A 21,352-nucleotide genomic window follows, 5' to 3' on the forward strand; every position below is an offset into this window, starting at 1 on the left:
CGAGGGTGGGTATCGACCGATGTGGAGTGCACTTCGTCGAACGATGTTGGAAACGTGTTGGTGAACTTATGTGTTTCAAATCTTTCATCCTGCGAAGACATTTCTATTGCACGTTCCTTCCAATAATCCTCATCGTATTCCTCTGTATGTTCCTCGTTAGGTGAAGTAATTACAGTGTCAACTGCAAAGCTTTCATGGAAACCACTGTCTGCCCAACTGCCTATGGAATAATCATCACGTCCTCTCTTGCTTGGATGTTGGAAGGCAAAGTGTGGGTAACAATGATTAGGTGGAGCGAAATGGTTAACCGACTGATCAACGTCGAGCGTTGTGTTGTTGCGGTTATCGGTCACTGTTGACTCATTGGAATCGATCGATGGAAAAGTGGGGGTGTCGATCGATTTCGAGTACTCTGTTTCGTACTCCGATTTGAATTCTGCTCCACAATGGCATGCGTCAATGAAGCCAAGTTCTTTCCCGTAATCCACAGAATTAATAACCTTTCTCTTAGGTTGGATAGGGTCGTATAATCCACAGAATTAATAACCTTTCTCTTAGGTTGGATAGGGTCGTAGTAGATGTTGGGGTCTATCAGTGTCAGACACAATTTGTTTTTGTTCATGTCACAAACAGATCCTACTGTAGCTAGGAAAGATCTTCCAAGCAGAAGTGAAGAGTTCTAGTTAAGCTTGATTTCTAGGACATAAAAATCTACTGGGACAAGGGCATTACCAATCTGTACCTCCAGATCTCTTATGATACCTCCTGATCGTTTTTCTGAAAGATCCACGAAGGTGAAGGATTCTGTTGAAGGTTCGATGGTCAAACCAAGCTGGTCTGCCATGATCCTAGGGAGGATACTAACTGATGCTCATGTGTCACACATTGAATGGGGAAATTCAACACCCTTGACTACGCATGGTATTGCAAACTTCCCAGGATCACTATTCTTCGTCAATGTGATCATGTGTTTCATCTTCTCTCTGACTTGATGAAACATTCTCCTCCTCAGTTACCTTTGTTTCTCTGAAGAACATCCACAACCGGTGTGTGAAGTAAGCTTCATCAAAACTTTTTCGATTGGGATTCTGAGGATTCTTTTAGTGAAACCATCCATCTCCTTATCGTTAGCTTGCCTCTTAAGGTTCTTAGAAATTTTCTCCTCTCTTTTCCTTAACCTTCTCCCTTCAGTTTCCTGATCGTCTTGAACTGGTTCTGGTGATCTATTTAAAGGGTTGGTATTTGGTTCTGGTGGGCTAGCTAATGGTTTAGGTGGTGGTCTGACTGCGTTGATATAATCATTATCGATTGAGGGTAACCTCACTCGGTATGTCAGAGGTGCCTGTCGATCGGTGGGAGGTGTGTTGTGACGATCGACGTCGGACTCACTCTGTCGATCGATGGTTGGGTCAACCGATCGATAGATTTTATCATAGAAAGGGGATGGTGGGTGAGGATGCTTAGCTGAGAATTCCTCATGAGTTAGAATTCGAACTGCATTGCATTCAGTCGATTTAGCGGACAACGTCGATCGATGACTGGAGTAATCCGTCCATCGATCTTCGCCATAGTCTGTCAATCGATGCGAGTTCATCGACATCGGTCGACGCCATTGGGATCCGCCGAGACTCATGGAGCTTTCGATTTCGAAGTCTCCTTCCTCAAGCTTTTCATGTCTCACCACTTGCCAGAAATCATCATCTATGATGGCATTTACGTGGTGTTTTCCTTTATCAGCTCCTGCCTCTCTAGCGAAAGCTTCTTGCCTCCTTATAGTCTCGCCAGACTGAATCACTTGCGTTTCATGTTTTCTCACCTGAGTCCCTAAGGTCTCGATTTTTGTGTTCAGATTGTTGTAGGCGGAGTCTATTTTACCATTGAAATCCACGGTGATTTGTTGTTGTCCCAACAGTACTCGATCAAGCATTTCTTCGATTTTGCTTTCCTGAGTATGGGTGGTGAATTCTGGTAGTAGGAGTTCGAGTAGCTTTTGCTGTTGTTGAAGGGTTTTTGAAATTGTGAACTCTGGTTACTTCTTTAACCATTTCCAAAGAAGTTAATGTTTCCGCCCTAGTTTCCAAATTTCTGGAATCTGGTACCTCCGATGTAGTTCACATTTTCTTCTCCTTCCGTATATGATACTTCTCCTTCAGCTAAACACACTTGCTTCCTAAGAAGCTCGTGCACCACATCTAACTTAGCTCTTACTTCGTCCATATGTTCCTTCCCGATAGAGGCTACAGACTTCTTCCGTTCAGAGTCAGTGTTTTTGGTGCTGCTGTTGTTAGCAACGTTTTCGATAAGTCTCACAGCTTCCAACGGATTCCGAGTAGTGAAGTTTCCTTCACTCGCCATATCAAGAGCCATTTGATACTGAAAGGTGAGACCTCGGAAGAAATTGCTTAGCAGCTGCACTTCGTTAAATCCGTGGTGTGGACAGTCTCGCTGGAAGAACCTTAATCTAATCCACGCATCTTTGAAGGACTCTCAAGCCTCCTGCGAGAATGTGGAAGTTTTGTTCCGAAGTTCTTCAGCGCGCGCCTTATCAAAGAAGTTTCGTAAGAAAGCATTCTTTATGTCGGCCCAGGATGTTAAGGATCCTGTGGGTTGCTGCCTAAGCTGGTGCATCGCTTCTCCATTCAGCGTGTATCTGAAGAGCTTGCACAATATGTAATCTTCGGGGACTCTTTCCATCCGAATAGCAGCGATTAAATCCTCAAACCGTTCTAGATGGTCCATAGGATGCTCGTGCGGTAACCCAGAGTAGGGTATCTGCGACACGAGAGTGTAGTATTGGGATTTCAGCTCGAAATTCTGCTTCTGGATCTCCGGAAGTCGAATAGCTGATCTGTTGGAATAGTACTCATCTGGGCGATTGTAGTCGGCCAGTGGTTTCGATCGAGCGTCCTCGTGTACAGGTTGAGCAGCTCCTGTAGCATCAGCATCAGGGGTTACAGTACCCTGAGCGTCTATTTTCTGACCTGTTGCATTACGGAGATGACCGTTCTGGTCATACAGGTTTCCGTTCTTGTTCTGTGTTAGAATAATAATGTTTACCATTTTTGACGACACGGTATCGATCGACGTACGCGGTGTAGTATCGATCGTTGTCGAATGATTAGAATCGATCGACGATGAAGGTCTGGTGTCGGTCGACGGTTGGTTGTGAGTATCGATCGACGACGAAGTTGTTGCGTCGAGCGATGTGGAACGTTGACCTCTACGGATGGTGCGTTCCAAATGAGCAGGATCGTCTCCGAACAGCAAGTCTTTCTTCTTGTTGCTTCTATTACCGCTGGGCATGCACCTGAAAAGACAAGAAAAAGATTATGTTAGAAAGGGGGTAGAGAAAAGAATAAGAATCAATAAAACTAAATCTAATGGCGATCTAAGCTCCCCGCCAACGGCGCCAAATTTGATACCACTCAAATTACCCTAAGGAGTGTTACTCTCATCAAAAGAGGTTCAGATGTAGTACTTAGGGATCGAATCCACAAGGAGCTAGGGAACAATTAGATCTAGTGTTTATTAATTCTAAGAGTTGTAAATGTTTAAATGGAATAGCAATAGTAACAAGCGAAGTAAATAGTAAATGTAACTTGGTTGGAAATGATATTAGATGCAGGGCAACTATTCAGGTGTTGGAGATTATAATACCTATAGATACCTATTTGTTGCATGCATGACATGTTACGACTCAACCGCTTAACTCAGTGATCAGCTGTCGCATGTTTCACTGGTTAACAAGCTAGATCTCGTGTCTCAACGGTTAGTATGTTGACAACGAAAGAGTGTCGATCAATGGTCCTATTGGGACGTCGACCGATACACCTTTACCTACGTCGACCGATTGTCAGTTGAGGACATCGATCGACGGGTTCTAGCCAGGCCTATGCGCGAGTATGATATGCCCTATTAAGACACTAAATTGGCGGTTAGCCCTCTCTAGCTGTCATAATATGATAGATAGATGTCAGGATGGGATAACAAGGGTGCTTGAGTATGCAATCCTATGATCAAGTTCTAGTTAGCAAGGCTAAAACAAGCAATGAATACAAATCTATCATGAATATCACAACAAGGCAGATCTATAGTATGGGGCTAATCCTATAAATCTATCTGAACCCTGGATCTAATAAATGAACTACTCAGACATAGCAAAACAATTCATAACAATGAAGAAATGGAAATTCATAGTATAGATGAAAAGTGATATCACTCAAATTACCCTAAAGAGTGTTACTCTCATCAAAAGAGGTTCAGATGTAGTACTTAGGGATCGAATCCACAGAGACTCTAGGATTACTCAACAGACTTAAATAATTAGAAATGAAGATAGACTAAAATGTTTTAATAGTTTTAAAAGCAATAAATGATAAATCGAAAACAATAGTGAAACGATAGATTGAATTGAAGTGGTTTTAAGAATGGGAAAGCAGCTAGATTCAGGTAAATCTCAGGTATGAAATACATGCACTTAGTTTAGACTAAAGGGTTTGATGGTTTTTAAACTAAACAATGGTTTAACCGGATAGGTTATTTTCGTTAGATCTCGGATCTCAACTGTCGTATTTTAATCTCGAGAGAGTGTCGATCGATGTGACTTTATGTTCATCGACCGATACACCTTTGTAACGATCGACCGACATAACGATAGTTGCATCGATCGATGGTTATTCTAGCGAGCTTTGCGAACGGGTTTAACTTGTTATCTAACCTTCTCAGACCAACTGTCGTTGCGCCTGAGTTAGTTAGATCACGCAAGTGGGTTCAGGTATTGAGGGGAAACGGTTAGTTGGACTCAATTAATCCTAAGATCTAAAATAAAGGTGATCAATCTCAATTTTAGCATTAAGTTCACAAGCAAATGAAAGAACAATCAAAACACCTTTTTAATAGTCATATTAGCAGTACATAATTTCAACCATGGTGAGAAACCTAAATCTAACAATTGGTTTACTCAAACATATTCATGAGAGACAAAGTCATGATGGCATGAAATAAACTCAAATGAAACATAGAATACAAATAGATGGAGTATTAGAAATAAAGGAGTTCAAGATCTTCTCTGTTTTGCAGTCTCAGATATATCTCTCCAAATCCTAAGCTCTTCTAATGGTAGCCAAAATGCTCATTCTCCAAACTAGGTCTTTTGCAAGTGTCTACCTAAAATGATACAAAACCCTAGTACATATAGCCTAACAGGCGGCTAGGGACTTAAGTTGCAAATAATAGATCTTCTGGGAAATGAAATCTTTAATTCGCGATCTCATTCGTGTAACTGGGCATCGATCGATGCACATGTATGTTTGCCGATCGATGGTAAGTGACTATGATCGACCGATGTTGCTCTTCAAGCATCGATCGATTTTCCTTGCGTAAAAGTATTCCAAAATGTCCCAAAAGTATCATTTCCTTCCATCAGGTGAATAAACCTGTAATTGCTTTGAAAAGACTCTAAAACATGATTAATACATCTTAAAACCTTTATATACCATGTATAAAAACGGGTGAAAATCATGGTATATCAACTCCCCCAGACTTATCTTTTGACTTGTCCTTAAGTCAAACCAACGGATAGTCTCTCTGGAAGAGGGTTGAAAACATCAGGGACTCACAGATTTGAAACATTGAAATTATCACCTCTGTAATATTGCATTCCACATCTAAAAGTTCCTTCTTACAGAAATACATTATGCAATATCCTAGCTTAGCAACCAAAGTCATCTAGCCAACAATCTTAACAAATCTTATTATCAATCTCCTCAATCAACCTCATTTCTCAATGTAAAAAGTGTAAGCTTTACCTTGGGAGTATCAATCATAGGATGCAAGGAATTCAGACAAGTATCTGGAACTGCAGGTAAAAGTTAGTTCCTAATTCTTCTCTCTCTAATTTTTCTCTTGAGTCAAAGTCTGCTTCCATTGCAGGATCGGTGACCAAGATTGGACAGGCTTCCATGAATCAAAACTTAATGGTGGTTGCCACCAAGCTCTGTTCACTTCTTTTTGACCTATATCCAAGAGTTCTTTGCGAAAGCGAGCCTTGAAGATTGCCGCCTCCAAGTCCCATTTCGAACTCTTTTATCGGAGTCTATTATGAATCAAGCCTTAATGATTTTAGCCACCAAGTCCTGTTCAGACTCATCCTAAATAAACAATAGATCTTTTTAAAAAAAAAAAATTCTAGAATAGAAATATTAATTACTAATTAATCTAGGGTCGAAATTAGAGAGAGGAATGTGATATATTAATTACTACACAAGGCTTTACCTTCCAGACTTGTCTGAAGAATCCGATCCCATGTATACCAAACCCCAAGACAAGCAGTGAAGTCAGGTTAGTGTTGGAGGTTAGCTTTGGTTCTTTCTAACAAGCTAGCATGCGTGTATAGTTGACTGGTTGATCCACTTTAGCATCTATAGTATTATCTGCAATCAGTAAATCTAGAATGGTGCTAGTAAGTGGTTAGACATTCAGGTAGAAATCATTAGTTCATAATCCCCTTCTTGACTCAATAAAATTATTTTTGAAAAGATTTTTGACAAAAACTCAAGAAAGTGGTGTTAGTAACTACCTCCCCCAGACTTAAATTGCACCGTCTCGGAGCAAAGTGCCCAAGGGTAGTTTAAAAGCAAGTTAGATGTTTGAGAATGTTAGAGTAAAAATGACGTACCTATCCGTACTACACTTCGATCGATGTAATCCTCTCCATATCGATCGATGTTACTCGCCGAGAATCGATCGATGTAATCCTCTCCAAATCGATCGATGGCGAAGCACAAATATTTTGCATGTGCTTGGAGTCGAACTTGAAGTTCCTGCCTAATGTTAGCTCTGTTAGACATCCAAGCATAAGAAATAATAATCATTCTCAGACATAAAATATAAGTTTAAGAAAATAAATCCTACAAGTTCAGAAAATAAATAAACAAGTTCATAATAGGAAGATAAGAGATAGAGATATGATGACTAGTCGGTGTCCTCGTTAGTCGCCTCATCGTACTCCGGGGAAGGGTCCCTGCGTGCTGCTGCTGGTGCTGGTGCATGCGCTCCTGTAGATCTCCTGCTCCGATAAGACACTCTAGCCCAGATTGCCTTAAGAGCGTCCACAACGAACCTCTGAATGTCTCCCTGGTCGTGCATGGGGATATCCGGTATGTTCGGGAAGTCGGGGAGAGGCGGTGCCTGTGCGTCCTGAGCTTTGGTACGGCGAATGCTGGGAGGTCGGCGTGACATATTCCGGGGGGTTGCGGAGGAATGCCTCGTCTGGCATGCATCGAAGCTGCTCCATGATGTTTCCGAAATCAGTGATCCTGCTATCCGGTAGGGGTAGAAGGCGATGCTCATCGCGGATCCTGAAACGCCGAGTTTCCCTTCCTCGAGCCATAGCGAGTGCACCAAGTGCTGCTCGTCGAGGAAGGTGTGGTCGCGGTCGGCAGAGTGAGGGTCGAGGCGGATGCCGAGGTACTGGAAAATCGGGGTCAGAAGACTCCCAACTGTCTCCTTCGTCTTACCCTTGCCGTTGAAGGGCTTCTTCTTCAACTCTACCAAGTGCGCGGCAAAGACAGCTCCGAGGTTCGGCGGGCTTACTTCGCCATCCTCATTCAACTTAACCAAATCCACCACGCCATTCACTGCGCAGAAAAGTAATGTGAGCTCCTTTATCCTGACCTTGTTTGACTCCATCTTGCAAACCAGTATGTTTGCAAGGAGCCGTAGGAAGTAGCGAAGTGCAGGATGGCAGATGTCTGATAGCACGGCCCTGTTTGTGTCCCAAACTCCTGTGCCGGCGATGTCCCAGAATCTCTCGAGGTGAGGGAAAGGGGGGACCGTGTAGGAGGCGACGCTCTCATCGAAACCGTAGATGCGGCAGAGCTCGGTGATAGTGATCCTGTAGCGTGTCCCTCTGGCGAAGAAGGTCAAAGTACCATCTCCCGCTACCCTCGCTGATGAAGTCCTGTAGGTGACCTCAACAGTGGCCATGAACTGGCGGACGAGATCGGGGTAGAGGTCGTAAGCGCGAGAGGGCATGGTGCCGAGTCCTAGCTGTGTGATCATGTCCTGAATATCTCCCTCGATCCCGAGCTTCTTTAGGATGGGTCGGTCGAGGACCATGGGCGCTTTTGCTGGTGGTTTTTCCCAATAATGCTTAACTCGTTGGCCATTCACTGTAAATTTCTGGCCTTTATCATTTTGTAAGGTGATAGCTCCAGAGGGTTGAACGTTTGTTACGGTGAAGGGTCCAGACCAACGGGATTTTAGCTTTCCAAGAAATAAAGTTAATCTAGAGTTATAAAGGAGGACTTGATCATCCGGTTCGAAGTACCGGGATATGATCTTTATAAATTTTCGAATTTTAGAAAGCTAAATGTCTGATTTCATCAAGCTCGTTAAGCTGGATGAGTCTCCTTTCTGCAGCTGGTTTGATATCAAAGTTCAAAAGTTTGGTAGCTCAAGCCGCTTTGTGTTCCATTTCGACTGGTAAATGACATGATTTGCCATAAAGGAGGTGGAATGGTGTTGTTCCTAACGGCGTTTTGTAGGCGGTCCTGTAGGCCCAAAGTGCATTATCTAGTTTCCTAGACCAATCTTTTCTGGAGGTTCCTACGGTTTTTTCTAAGATTTCCTTAATTTGCCGGTTAGAGACTTCTACTTGTCCACTGGTTTGTGGGTGGTATGGTGTGGCTACTCTATGATGAACACCATTCTTTTTAAGCAATCTATCAAAGATTTTGTTAATGAAATGAGTTCCACTGTCACTAATGACTACTCTTGGAACTCCAAATCTCGGAAAGATTATACTCTTGAAGAGTTTAATAACCACAGATGCGTCATTGGTAGGAGAAGCTACTGCTTCGACCCATTTGGATACGTAGTCTACAGCGACTAGTATATATTTGTTTCCATATGAAGACGGGAAGGGTCCCATAAAATCGATACCCCAGCAATCAAATACTTCAACTTCAAAAATGAACTTCTGTTCCATTTAGTGTCTTTTGTTTATTTTTCCGCATCTTTGGCATCTGTCACATTGGGTTATAAATGCGTGGACATCGTGAAAAGTGGTCGGCCACCAAAATCCTGCTTGGAGAATTTTCGAAACCGTTTTAAAGGTAGCGAAATATCCTGCATAATCAGCTTCGTGACATTGGTAAATAATGTCTGGAATTTCAGCTTTGGATACGCATCGTCTGTATATGCCATCAGAACAATGCTTATAGAGGTAAGGTTCATCCCAATGATAGCGTCTTACTTCTCTGAAAAATTTCTTCCTCATATATCCCTTGAGTTCGTCTGGCTCAACCTCATCTGCCAAATAGTTAACTATGTCGGCATACCAGGGTCGGTTATTTGAGTTTCTACCAATCGCGTCTACCTCCCGTTGTGATAATTCCTCAGGTGTGAGATTAATCTCATCACCGGAAACATTAACTTGTAAATTAAAGGTTATTTTAATAGACGGGGGTTCGTGATCTTGGTTATTGGAGAGTTGAGAAGTTACATCAGTCTCGTCATCGATCGATGTATCATTACGTGAATCGACCGATATGCCATCTCTCTCATCGATCGATAGATCTTCAGATGTGAGAGATATTTGACCGACGAAAGATGTATCTATGTGTGCAACATTCTCTGTGGGGAAGAAGTCGTCTATAGGGACATCATCCTCTATTCTTATCCGGGAAAGATGGTCAGCGACTCCATTATCTACTTTTCTCTTATCCTTAATCTCAATGTCAAACTCTTGGAGTAGTAGAATCCAGCTTATGAGTCGAGGTTTAGCATCTTTCTTTTGCATTAAATATTTGATGGCAGCGTGATCAGTGTGAACTATCACTCGTGAGCCAATCAAGTATTGACGGAATTTTTCAAAAGCGTAAACTACAGCTAATAGTTCTTTTTCTGTTGTTGTGTAATTCCGTTGCGCTTCATCAAGCATGCGGCTGGCGTAGTAAATGGCATGTAGCTTTTTATGTTTCCTTTGGCCTAAAACTGCTCCAATTGCGAAATCGATCGCATCGCACATGATTTCGAAAGGAAGATTCCAGTCGGGGGCTTGTACGACGGGGGCAGTGATAAGGGATTTCTTTAAATCTTCAAAAGCTTTCATGCATTCAGCAGTAAAATCGAATTTAATATCCTTGCATAAAAGGTTATTTAGAGGTCTAGCGATTTTGCTGAAGTCCAGTATAAATCTCCTGTAAAAACCGGCGTGTCCGAGAAAATTTCGTACGTCTTTAACAGTTTTGGGTGGAGGTAAACTGGTCATTACTTCAATCTTAGCTCTATCTATCTCTATACCAGCAGCAGAAACCCTATGTCCTAACACTATTCCATCGTTAACCATGAAACGGCATTTTTCCCAGTTGAGGACAAGGTTCTTTTCTTCGCATCTTTCCAATACTTTTCATAAATTAACGAGGCAACTCTTAAAATCTGATCCGTAGACAGAAAAGTTATCCATGAATACTTCCATGAAGTCCTCGATCATATCTGTAAAGATTGACATCATGCAACATTGGAAAGTGGCGGGGCGTTACAAAGACCAAATGACATTCTGCGATATGCGAAAGTTCCATAGGGGCATGTAAACGTTGTTTTTTCTTGATCATCCGGGTGTATAGGAATTTGGAAAAGTCAGGAATATCCATCAAGAAAACAGTAATACTGGTGATTAGCTAATCTCTCCAGCATCTGATCAATAAAGGGAAGGGGAAAATGGTCTTTCCTAGTAGCGGCATTCAGTTTCCTATAATCAATACACATCCGATGACCAGTAACGGTAGGAGTCGGAATGTGTTCGTCCTTTTCATTCTTCACTACAGTGATACCATACTTTTTGGGTGCAACATCTACGGGGCTTACCCATTTGCTATCCGAAATAGGGTAAATAACTCCAGCATCAAGGAGTTTTATAATTTCCTTTTTAACTACTTCCTTTAGATTCGGATTCAATCTCCTCTGCTGCTCTATTGACGTTTTAGCGTCATCTTCCAAGTTGATTCGATGCATGCAAAGATCGGGACAGATTCCAGGAATGTCATCGAGAGAATATCCGATCGCTTTCCTGTACTTGCGTAATTTATTCAGTAATAAAGCAAGTTCTCCGCTAGTGAGATTGGCGTTGACGATAACAGGGTAGGACTGGTCATAAAGGTAACCGTACTTAAGACCGCTAGGTAGAGGTTTTAATTCTACCTTTGGTGAGTCATCATTTTCTTCTACGTTTGCAACTTCTATGCTAACGTCCATTAGTCGCACGTAATCGTCTGTCCTATCTGATATGCTGAAAATTTCATTTTCCACGTGGTTAAGGGTGTCTTCTAAGGGGTTGTCTGAACACATGTTTATGAAAGAGTCTTTTTCATCCTCAGAAACTTTTTCCACGTAGAAGGCCTGGTCATCTATTAGGGGTCGCTTAATCAGTTTTTCCATATCAAAAGTCATCGAGATATCCCCTATTTCAAATTAATTCGTCCTTCTTTGACGTCAATGATTGCTCCAGCTGTAGCTAGGAATGGCCGACCAAAATGAGGGGTCTTTGGGTTCTTGTCTATATTTTAACACAACAAAATCCGTAGGCACGATGCAATCGTTAATCTTTATGGGAACATCTTCGAGAATTCCTTCGGGTACCCTAATAGATCTATCAGCTAAAACCAGGGTGATCGGAGTTGGCATAAACTCTTTATATCCTAACGTTACTGCAACAGAGTAAGGCATAAGGTTCACGCTAGAGCCGAGGTCACACAATGATCTAGGAAAACGCGTGTTTTCTATTTTACAATCTAGGACAAAAGTACCAGGATCTGGTCTCTTTGTTGGAGTTTCTCCTTTAATCATAGCACTTACTTCTTCTGAAATCATCATCACGCTATGTTCTGTAATTGGGTAGTTTGGAGATGTCATGTCCTTTATATACTTCTTAATTGAAGGTGCTATTTTTATAGCATCACTAAGGGACATCTCAACAGAAATCTTATCTAAGGCTTTCTTGCAGATCGCGTTCTCTAATGATTTCTTAGTTTGCGTTTTGGGAGGAAAAGGGGGTAGAGTTCTATAGACTCTTTCAATTATGGGTTCGGGTTGAGTAGACCGTCGATCGACGGGTTTTTCAGGTTGTTGGTCGATGGTAGGTCTTTCAGGTCGATCAACGTCAGTTCCGTACTGCCGATCGATTTCGTCTTCAATCTCCGTGTCTTCTTCTAATTCTAAGTCTATTGCCTTTTCCTTAGCCTTTTCAGCGGTGGTTTTCCGGTTCTCTTGAGATGGATTTAGATCAAGATCGTTAAGAAGAATAAGATGAGAGTTGCTTTTTCCGGTCTTGTCAGTGTCGTCAGGTTTTCCAACATCTGTGTTATTCCTCGTATCTGCTGCGAGGTTCTTCCCGCTGCACAACATTACGGCACTGCCTTGACGTCTCGGGTTTAAATCAGTTCTCCCGGGAAGACATCCGGCATCTCTTTTTATGGCAGTTGCAATCTCAGATACTTGACCTTCTAATTTTCGGATTAGTTCTCCCAAAGAATCTGCTTTCTCCATTAATTCTACGTAAACCATATTTATTTTTCCGTAAAACTCCGATTTTGTCCTACGGTTGCCAGTAAGAGCTTGTCTGATATTGAACCTCTCTCTTCCGGTACGTGATTTTACAGTAGTGTCATAAGCTTGGGTAAAGCTATCGACATTAAGCACAGCGTAGAGATCGGAACAGTTTGTTCCTTCATCCAAATAATCATCGGTGTCAGACAAAGCGTTGTCGTCGATCTGGGCTATATCAGATCGGTGTTTGTTTTGAAGAAAGGAATGAAGGGATTTAAGGGAATTCTTAATTTCTATCAAATTAGAATTGTCTTTTGGACTTGTGAAATTTCCTATCTCTTCATCCATCCTTTCATAGGATCTTCCCGTTGTCATATTCTTGATAAGGCGTCTAGCTTCTTCGGGATACCTAGTGATGAAATTTCCATCACTGTATCGAGTGTGGTTTTATAGCTCAAATTAACACCTCCATAAACGATGTTAAGAAGTTGTGGTTCTGAATAACCATGATGGGGACATTCAAGTTCATAGCCTCTGAATTGTCCCCAGGCGTTTTTAAGCGATTCGCGTGGACCTTGGCGAAATGTAGAAATTTGCTTTCTTACTTCCCAGTAGCGTTCATCAGTGAAAAATTCTCTAAGGAAGGCACTTCTAATCTCTTCCCAACAAGTGAGTGATCCTGCTGCTAAACAGTTTAACCATCTGAGGGCTTCTCCTTCAAGGGAGAATGAGAATAGTTTGCAACGATCATATTCATCTGGTATTAATTCTTCCAAAGTTTCAATATGATCTTGTGGGTGCTCTGGGAGGGATCCACATAATGGGTTTTGACGAACCATACGGTAGTAATCTGCGTTAAACTTAGATTTCTTGGTATCGTCTCCTGGTATTTTGATAGCGGACCTATTGGAATAGGTCTTACCAGGATCAAGGTAGTCTTGTATGGACAATTGTATATCTTCACCTTTAGTTAAGGTGGGATTTTCCTTAACAGGGATTTCAGTCCCCTGTTTAGTTTGGCTAGCTTCATTGCTCGTTTGACCATTTAGTTCAGTTTGGACTACTTTCTCATTAGCGGGCTTGGTAAGAGAAAACTTACCTGCTTCCGGCTGGGCGGTATTGATCGATGTCGGCAGCTCTGTATCGGTCGATTTTTTTGACTCAATGTCGCTCGATGGAAACGTGTCTTCGTCGATCGATGGTTGGTCGCGCTCTGTGTTCTCCATTCTTTGTGTCTGCGTAACAGGTTAAGAAAGAAAACTTTAGCAAGTTTTTCGTAACAAGTCTATACTAAATTCTAAATTAAATATAATGGTAATAAGAAAGAGTCCCCGGCAATGGCACCAAATTTGATATCACTCAAATTACCCTAAAGAGTGTTACTCTCATCAAAAGAGGTTCAGATGTAGTAAAAGGTTTTAATAGTTTTAAAAGCAGTAAATGATAAATAGAAAACAATAGTGAAACGATAGATTGAATTGAATTGGTTTCAAGAATGTGAAAGCAGCTAGATTCAGGTAAATCTCAGGTATGAAATACATGCACTTAGTTTAGACAAAAGGGTTTGATGGTTTTTGAACTAAACAATGGTTTAACCGGATAGGTTATTTTCGTTAGATCTCGGATCTCAACTGTCGTATTTTAATCTCGAGAGAGTGTCGATCGATGTGACTTTATGTTCATCGACCGATACACCTTTGTAACGATCAACCGACAGAACGATAGTTGCGTCGATCAATGGTTATTCTAGCGAGCTTTGCGAACGGGTTTAACTTGTTCTCTAACCTTCTCAGCCAACTGTCGTTGCGCCTGAGTTAGTTAGATCACGCAAGTGGGTTCAGGTATTGAGGGGAAACAGTTAGTTGGACTCAGTTAATCCTAAGATCTAAAATGAAGGTGATCAATCTCAATTTTAGCATTAACTTCACAAGCAAATGAAAAAACAATCAAAACACCTTTTTAATAGTCATATTAGCAGTACATAATTTCAACCATGGTGAGAAATCTAAATCTAACAATTGGTTTACTCAAACATATTCATGAGAGACAAAGTCATGATGGCATGAAATAAACTCAAATGAAACATAGAATACAAATAGATGGAGTATTAGAAATAAAGGAGTTCAAGATCTTCTCTGTTTTGCAGTCTCAGATCTATCTCTCCAAATCCTAAGCTATTCTAGTGGTAGCCAAAATGCTCCTTCTCCAAACTAGGTCTTTTGCAAGTGTCTACCTAAAATGATACAAAACCCTAGTACATATATCCTAACAGGCGGCTAGGGACTTAAGTTGCAAATAATAGATTTTATGGGAAATGAAATCTTTTAATTCGCGATCTAATTCGTGTAATTGGGCATCGATCGATGCAGATGTATGTTTGACGATCGATGGTAAGGGACTATGATCGACCGATGTTGCTCTTCAAGCGTCGATCGATTTTCCTTGCGTAAAAGTATTCCAAAATGTCCCAAAAGTATCATTTCCTTCCATTAGGTGAATAAACCTGTAATTGCTTTGAAAAGACTCTAAAACATGATTAATACATCTTAAAACCTTTATATACCATGTATAAAAACGGGTGAAAATCATGGTATATCAAAAAGAAATGAAAACAAGAAGTTCCAATCACAAGTGATCTTCTCTCCAAAACTCTCTCTTCTCTCTCAAAGTGAAACTGTAACAAAAAGCTCTCCTCTGCCGTCAAAACACTTAGGCAGTATATAATCTACTAGGTTAAAAACTCGTCATGGCATTTTCGTAATTTGGCTTGGCCTTGGGTTTTAAGTCTGCTGGATCCAAAATGTCGTGTGTCCAATGTCTCGACATCGATCGAGGGTACTTGTGTTCATCGATCGATATTAATCTTCATCTGTCGAGGCATCTCTTGGTGTCGATCGACAGCATTGGATGCGCATCAATCGATTGTTCTTCCTCTCGTCGACCTCTACATGGTCAGCTCGGGTGAAATGTCCTTTAAGCTCCAAAATGCTCCAAAGTCATAGCTTTACTCCGAAATGCACCTGAACCTGAAAACATACCTAGAAGAGTAGAAAACATAGATTTATATATAGTAAAACACCTATATACCATGGATGAAAACGGGTCAAATCCAAAGTATATCAGAGGGGCAGGGCGTTCCAGAAGTTGGGTTGTATTTTACCTTTTCTATCTTGTAGCCTGTAGGCTCCTGCTCCCCGCACCTAGATTGCCTTATAGGGTCCTTCCCACCCGGGGGTGAGTTCCCTGTTGTTTTTTCTACTCGTCGTAGAACCCAATCTCCTTGCTGGAAGGTCATTGTTCTGACTTTCTTGTTGTATGTCCTCGCGGCGTCTTGCTGGTAGGACCAGTTTCTTAGCCGAGGGCCTCTCTCTTTTCGTCGAGTAGTTCGAGGCTCAACATCATCAGTTCATCGTTCTTTTTTTAAGAGGTAGGCTGATATCACTCAAATTACCCTAAAGAGTGTTACTCTCATCAAAAGAGGTCGAGTTATAGTACTTAGGGATCGAATCCACAAGGAGCTAGGGAACCAATTAGATCTAAACAATTTATAATAAACTAGGCTAATAGATTATAAAGCAGTAAAATAGCAATTAAATAAACAAAGCAGTAAACAAGTTGAACAAGTCAATTGTTCAGCTTGGCAAGGGTTGTTCGATAGAAGGATGGTTGCTAGATCTGGGCTTTCTATTCAGGTGTTGGAGATTATAATTCCTATAGGTACCTATTTGTTGCATGCATGATATGTTAGAGCTCAACCGCTTAACTCAGTGATCAGCTGTCGCATGTTTCACTGGTTAACTCGCTAGATCTCGTGTCTCAACGGTTAGTATCTTGATCACGAAAGAGTGTCGACCGATGGTTCTATTGGGACATCGACCGATACACCTTTACCTACGTCGACCGATAGTCAGTTGAGGACATCGATCGACGGGTTCTAGCCAGGCCTATGCGTGAGATGATTTGTCCTATTAGGATGCTAAATTGGCGGTTAGCCCTCTCTAGCAATCCTGATCTGATAGATAGATGTCATGATGGGATAACAAGGATGCTTGTGTATGCAATCCTATGATCAATATTCTAGTTAATTACTCTAGAACAAGCAATAAGTATAGATCTATCATGAATATCACAACAAGGCATGTCTATTGTATGGGGCTAATCCCACAAACCTATCTGAACCCTGGATCTAACAGGTGGATCTACTCACACATGAAAACAGAAATCATAGATGAATAGATATAAAACTGAAATGAAATAGATTATTAAAACCAAAGGAGTTCCAGGAGGACTCTGGTAGGAGTTCCTCCCTTCTCTCCTAACAAAACTATGAATCAAAGAAAGTGTGTAAAAAGCGTTGCTGTCAACAATTGCTTAGAAATAACATAAATAGGATTTCTGGTCGTCCAAGGGCATTCTGGTAATTTGTGGTTACTTCTGGGCTTCACGCAGTCATAAAATATGCAAGGCCCACGATCTGGGATCTCCATCGATCAACGTGCAGAGTGCTGCATCGATCGACGTGGCTTCCTCTTCTCGGCAGCTTCCTCTCGCGAGGCAGACTGACCACTCTTCAGTAAAACATGCATAACTTCTGCTACAGGATGCTGATTGACCTGAGACCGGTGGCATTGGAAAGCTAACTCAAAGCTATATCTTGTATGAAAATATGGGCTCAATCTAACGGTCGGTAGGTCTCCATCCATAATTAAACATCTGACCCATCTGTGCAACTTTGCACCTCCAAAGGCTCCAAAAGACTCCAAATTACCATATTTCTCCTAAACGTCCCTGAACCTGTAAATACTCTAAATAGACTCCAAAACATAATGATTGTATCTTAAAACACTTTAAAAAACTTATAGACCATGATTAAAAATGGGTAAAATATATGGTCTATCAACTCCCCCAGACTTACCCTTTTGCTTGTCCTCAAGCAAAACTAACAGGCAGTCTCTTTGAAAGAGGTTTAAAAACAGCAAGGACACAAAAGATTTTAAAACTCAGTCATCATCTTTCTAGTAGTGCAAACCAAATCATAGACATCCTAACTTTAGAAGCACATTATACAATATCCTAGTATAGCAACCAAATTCAACTAGTCAACAACTCAACAGATCCCGTCTGACAATCCCCTCTACTAACCTCATTTCTTGCATAAAATAAAAGTGCAGGCTTTACCTTGGGAGTATCGATCAAGGAACACATGGACTCAACTCAAGCAAGTAGGTAGTTTCATATGATTCCTTTCTTCTCCCTATTCTCTTCTCTGAATCTCTTTATTAGTTTCAATCCCAATGAATTTCGATGTTGATTAGACATCGAGTTCATCTTATTGACATGATGCTCTTTTCTTCTTTTTTTTTTCTTTTGACAAAGTGTAGCGAATAATGGGGTCACAGGAGACACTCCTACCACCTCTGCCTCTTCCAGGAAATCATTTCAATCTTTTCTTTATATCTTTGAGATGCCGAAGAGAGAGAAGGAAGGGAACCAGTAACACATATGAGTGTTTACCTTTCAGACTTGCAGGAGGATTCCGATTCCTTGTATACCAAGCCCCAAGACAAGCAAATCAAGTCAAATTAGGTTGGAGGTCAGCTTTGGTTCTTTCAAACACTCTCAGCAAGTGCAAACATAGTTGACAGGTTGATCCACTTTAGTATCTCTAGTACTTCTGCAGTCAGTAAATCTAAGACTGGTCTAAAGAGTGGTTAGATGACAAGTAATAAATCGAAATATATCATCACCCCCTTCTTGACTCAATAAAAACAAATTTTGAAAATATTTTAAATAAGACTCATAAAGGTAGATAAACGTTAGTAACCCCCCCCCCCCCCCCCCAGACTTAAATTACACTGTCCCCAGTGTAACACAGTTAGTGGTAAGGTGAAAATCATAAAGCAGAAGTACAAAATTTAACAAGTAAGAACGATAACCTGCTCAGTATCAATTGATACTATGAAGTGACAATCGATCGTTGTTGATGAAGCGTTGTCGATCGATATCGAAATGGTCTCATCGGTCGATGATCTGAGCAATCGTCTACATGGATCTGTTTTTTTTTTTTTTTTTTTCATAACTAAAACACAATATCAGTAGAACCTCCCCCAGACTTAGATAACGCTGTGACCAGTGTATATCCAGTCTGAGTTATGGTGTAAATAAATCATAAGTACTCAATTTAACAAGTTAGAATTATATACCTAACCGGAGTGGATCGATGTCGATCGATGTAAACGTGTTGTCATCGGTCGTGGAAGATGTAGCAGTGTCGATCGATATCGACTTGTTCTCGTCGGTCGATATCATGGCAATCATTTACTTGGGTCCCTATTCTAGATATCTAACTAACTTTGATGTGAATATTGACCAACGTAGTTAAGTGGCGATCGATACCCTTGATACTCTGTCGATCGATGTTAGCTAGCCATCGTCGATTTCTATGGAAACTCGTCTTCTTTGGATCTTTTCCTTGTACCTAACATAAATAAAACACTAAAAGTCTAAATGTTAGTAATATATTACTAATAAAACCAATTCACTAATAAATTTTTTTTTTCTCGATGAACAGTAACTCCCGATTTTCTGCTACAATGTCGGTCGATATTGCTGCTAAAGTGTGTTTGCTACAGTACCGTCGTTACTGTTCGCACACTTTTTTTTGGTTTTTTTTTTTACCTGAAATCATTAGAAAACAAGAAAAATCAGTAATAAATGAAAATTAAACCATATTTAAAACAAACCTAACAGTGGGTTGCCTTCCACTCAGCGCTTATTTTTAGTAATTAGCTTGACTTCTAGAGATCTGATTAAATCCGCATAAGAATGAGAACTTGCTTCAACCCAAGTCTCAATGTCTACTCTTTGAAGCTTTATCATTCTTGTGTGAAAGCCTCCTCCATAGACTTTTATCCTTTGTCTATCATCTCAACAATAAGGAGTGCTTTAAGCTTTGCATATGGATGTGAGAAGCATCTGCTGCGCACTCTTGATTTTCTGATACTATTTGAGAAGTAAGGAGTCAATGGTAATTGAGAACCTCCTTTGGTTCGTTTCCGCTTCTTCCAATTTCTCCCCTTCTTTCCCATAGACTTGTCTGAATGAGTGGTGGTATCTCCATAAAAAATATTCCCACACAATTCATACTCATTATGCTCTGATTCGCGTCTGGTGTCGATCGATGATGAAGTGTTAGTGTCGATCAATTCTGATTTGCTGATGTCGTTCGATGGTGCTTCTGCTGGCCCTTCATCTACTTCATATCTAAATCGCAGCCCTCTCTGAGAAGCTTCTACATGATGTTTATCATTCAATACCTCAATGTAAGAACTCAGATCCACACCTTTATCTGGTGGGATAGGAGATTCAACTTCAAACACTGCACATGGAACCATAATCTTCACAGGATCATGTATCCTCTTCACTCTTTTGCAAATCTGATATACCTTGGATTTGACCCATTTTTATCCATGGTATATAAGTATTTTACTATATATATATCTATGTTTCTACTCTTCTAGGTATGTTTTCAGGTTCAGGTGCATTTCGGAGTAAAGCTATGACTTTGGAGCATTTTGGAGCTTAAAAGACATTTCACCCGAGCTGACCACTTAGAGGCCGACGAGAGGAAGAATAATCGATCGATGCGCATCAGTGCTGACGATCGATATCAGGAAATGCCTCGACAGATGAAGATTAATATCGATCAATGTACACAAGTACCATCGATCGATGTCGAGACACCAGACGCGACATTTTAGATTCATCAGACTTAAAAACCAAGGCCAAGCCAAATTACTAAAATGCCCTGACGAGTTTTTAACCTAGTAGAATATATACTGCCTTAAGTGTTTTGACGGCAGAAGAGAGGAGAGCTTTTCTAGACCTAGTTTTGTTACAAGTTTCAATTAGGAGAGAAGATCACTTGTGATTGGAACTCCTTGTTTCTATTTCTTTTCATCTATTCTATGAGTTTATATTTCTCTATTGATATGAATTGCTTTGCTATGTCTGAGTAGTTCAACTGTTAGATCCAGGGTTCAGATAAGTTTGTGGGATTAGCCCAAAACTATAGATCTGGCTTGTTGTGATATTCATGATAGATTTGTATTCATTGCTTGTTTTAGCCTTGCTAACTAGAGCTTGATCATAGGATTGCATACTCAAGCACCCTTGTTATCCCATCCTGACATCTATCTATCATATTAGGATTGCTAGAGAGGGCTAACCGCCAATTTAGCATCTTAGTAGGGCATTTCATACTCGCACATAGGCCTGGCTAGAACCCGTCGATCGATGTCCTCAACTGACAATCAATCGACGTTGGCGAAGGTGTATCGGTCGACGTCTTAATAGACCATCGATCGACACTCTCTCGTTGTCTGCATACTAACCGTTAAGACACGAGATCTAGTTTGTTAACCAGTGGTACATGCGACAGCTGATCACTGAGTTAAGCGAATGAGCTCTAATATATCATGCATGCAACAGTTAGGCATCTATAGGTATTATAATCTCCAACACATGAATAGTGGCTCTGTATCTAATATCATTTCCAACCAAGTTACATTTATTATTTACTCGCTTGTTACTATTGCTATTTCATTTAAACATTTACAACCTTTAGAATTAATAAACACTAGATTTAATTGTTCCCTAGCTCCTTGTGGATTCGATCCCTAAGTACTACATCTGAACCTCTTTTGATGAGAGTAACACTCTTTAGGGTAATTTGAGTGGTATCAAATTTGGCGCTGTTGCCGGGGAGCTTTGATCGCCATTAGATTTAGTTTTATTAATTCTTTTT

The 21,352-nt window shown here is 40.8% G+C and overlaps 1 long non-coding RNA gene across 1 annotated transcript; it reads left to right on the top strand.

The window, feature by feature from the left end:
* The first annotated feature begins 6,205 nt into the window (after window positions 1-6,205).
* Window positions 6,206-20,161, top strand: LOC117128190. Its single transcript, XR_004451411.1, has 3 exons — window positions 6,206-6,329; window positions 13,032-13,039; window positions 18,124-20,161. It is a non-coding gene; the product is annotated as an uncharacterized LOC117128190 (long non-coding RNA).
* The last annotated feature ends 1,191 nt before the right edge of the window (window positions 20,162-21,352 follow it).

The sequence above is a fragment of the Brassica rapa genome, chromosome A09 (assembly GCF_000309985.2).
Source record: "Brassica rapa cultivar Chiifu-401-42 chromosome A09, CAAS_Brap_v3.01, whole genome shotgun sequence".
NCBI classification, from domain to species: Eukaryota; Viridiplantae; Streptophyta; class Magnoliopsida; order Brassicales; family Brassicaceae; genus Brassica; species Brassica rapa.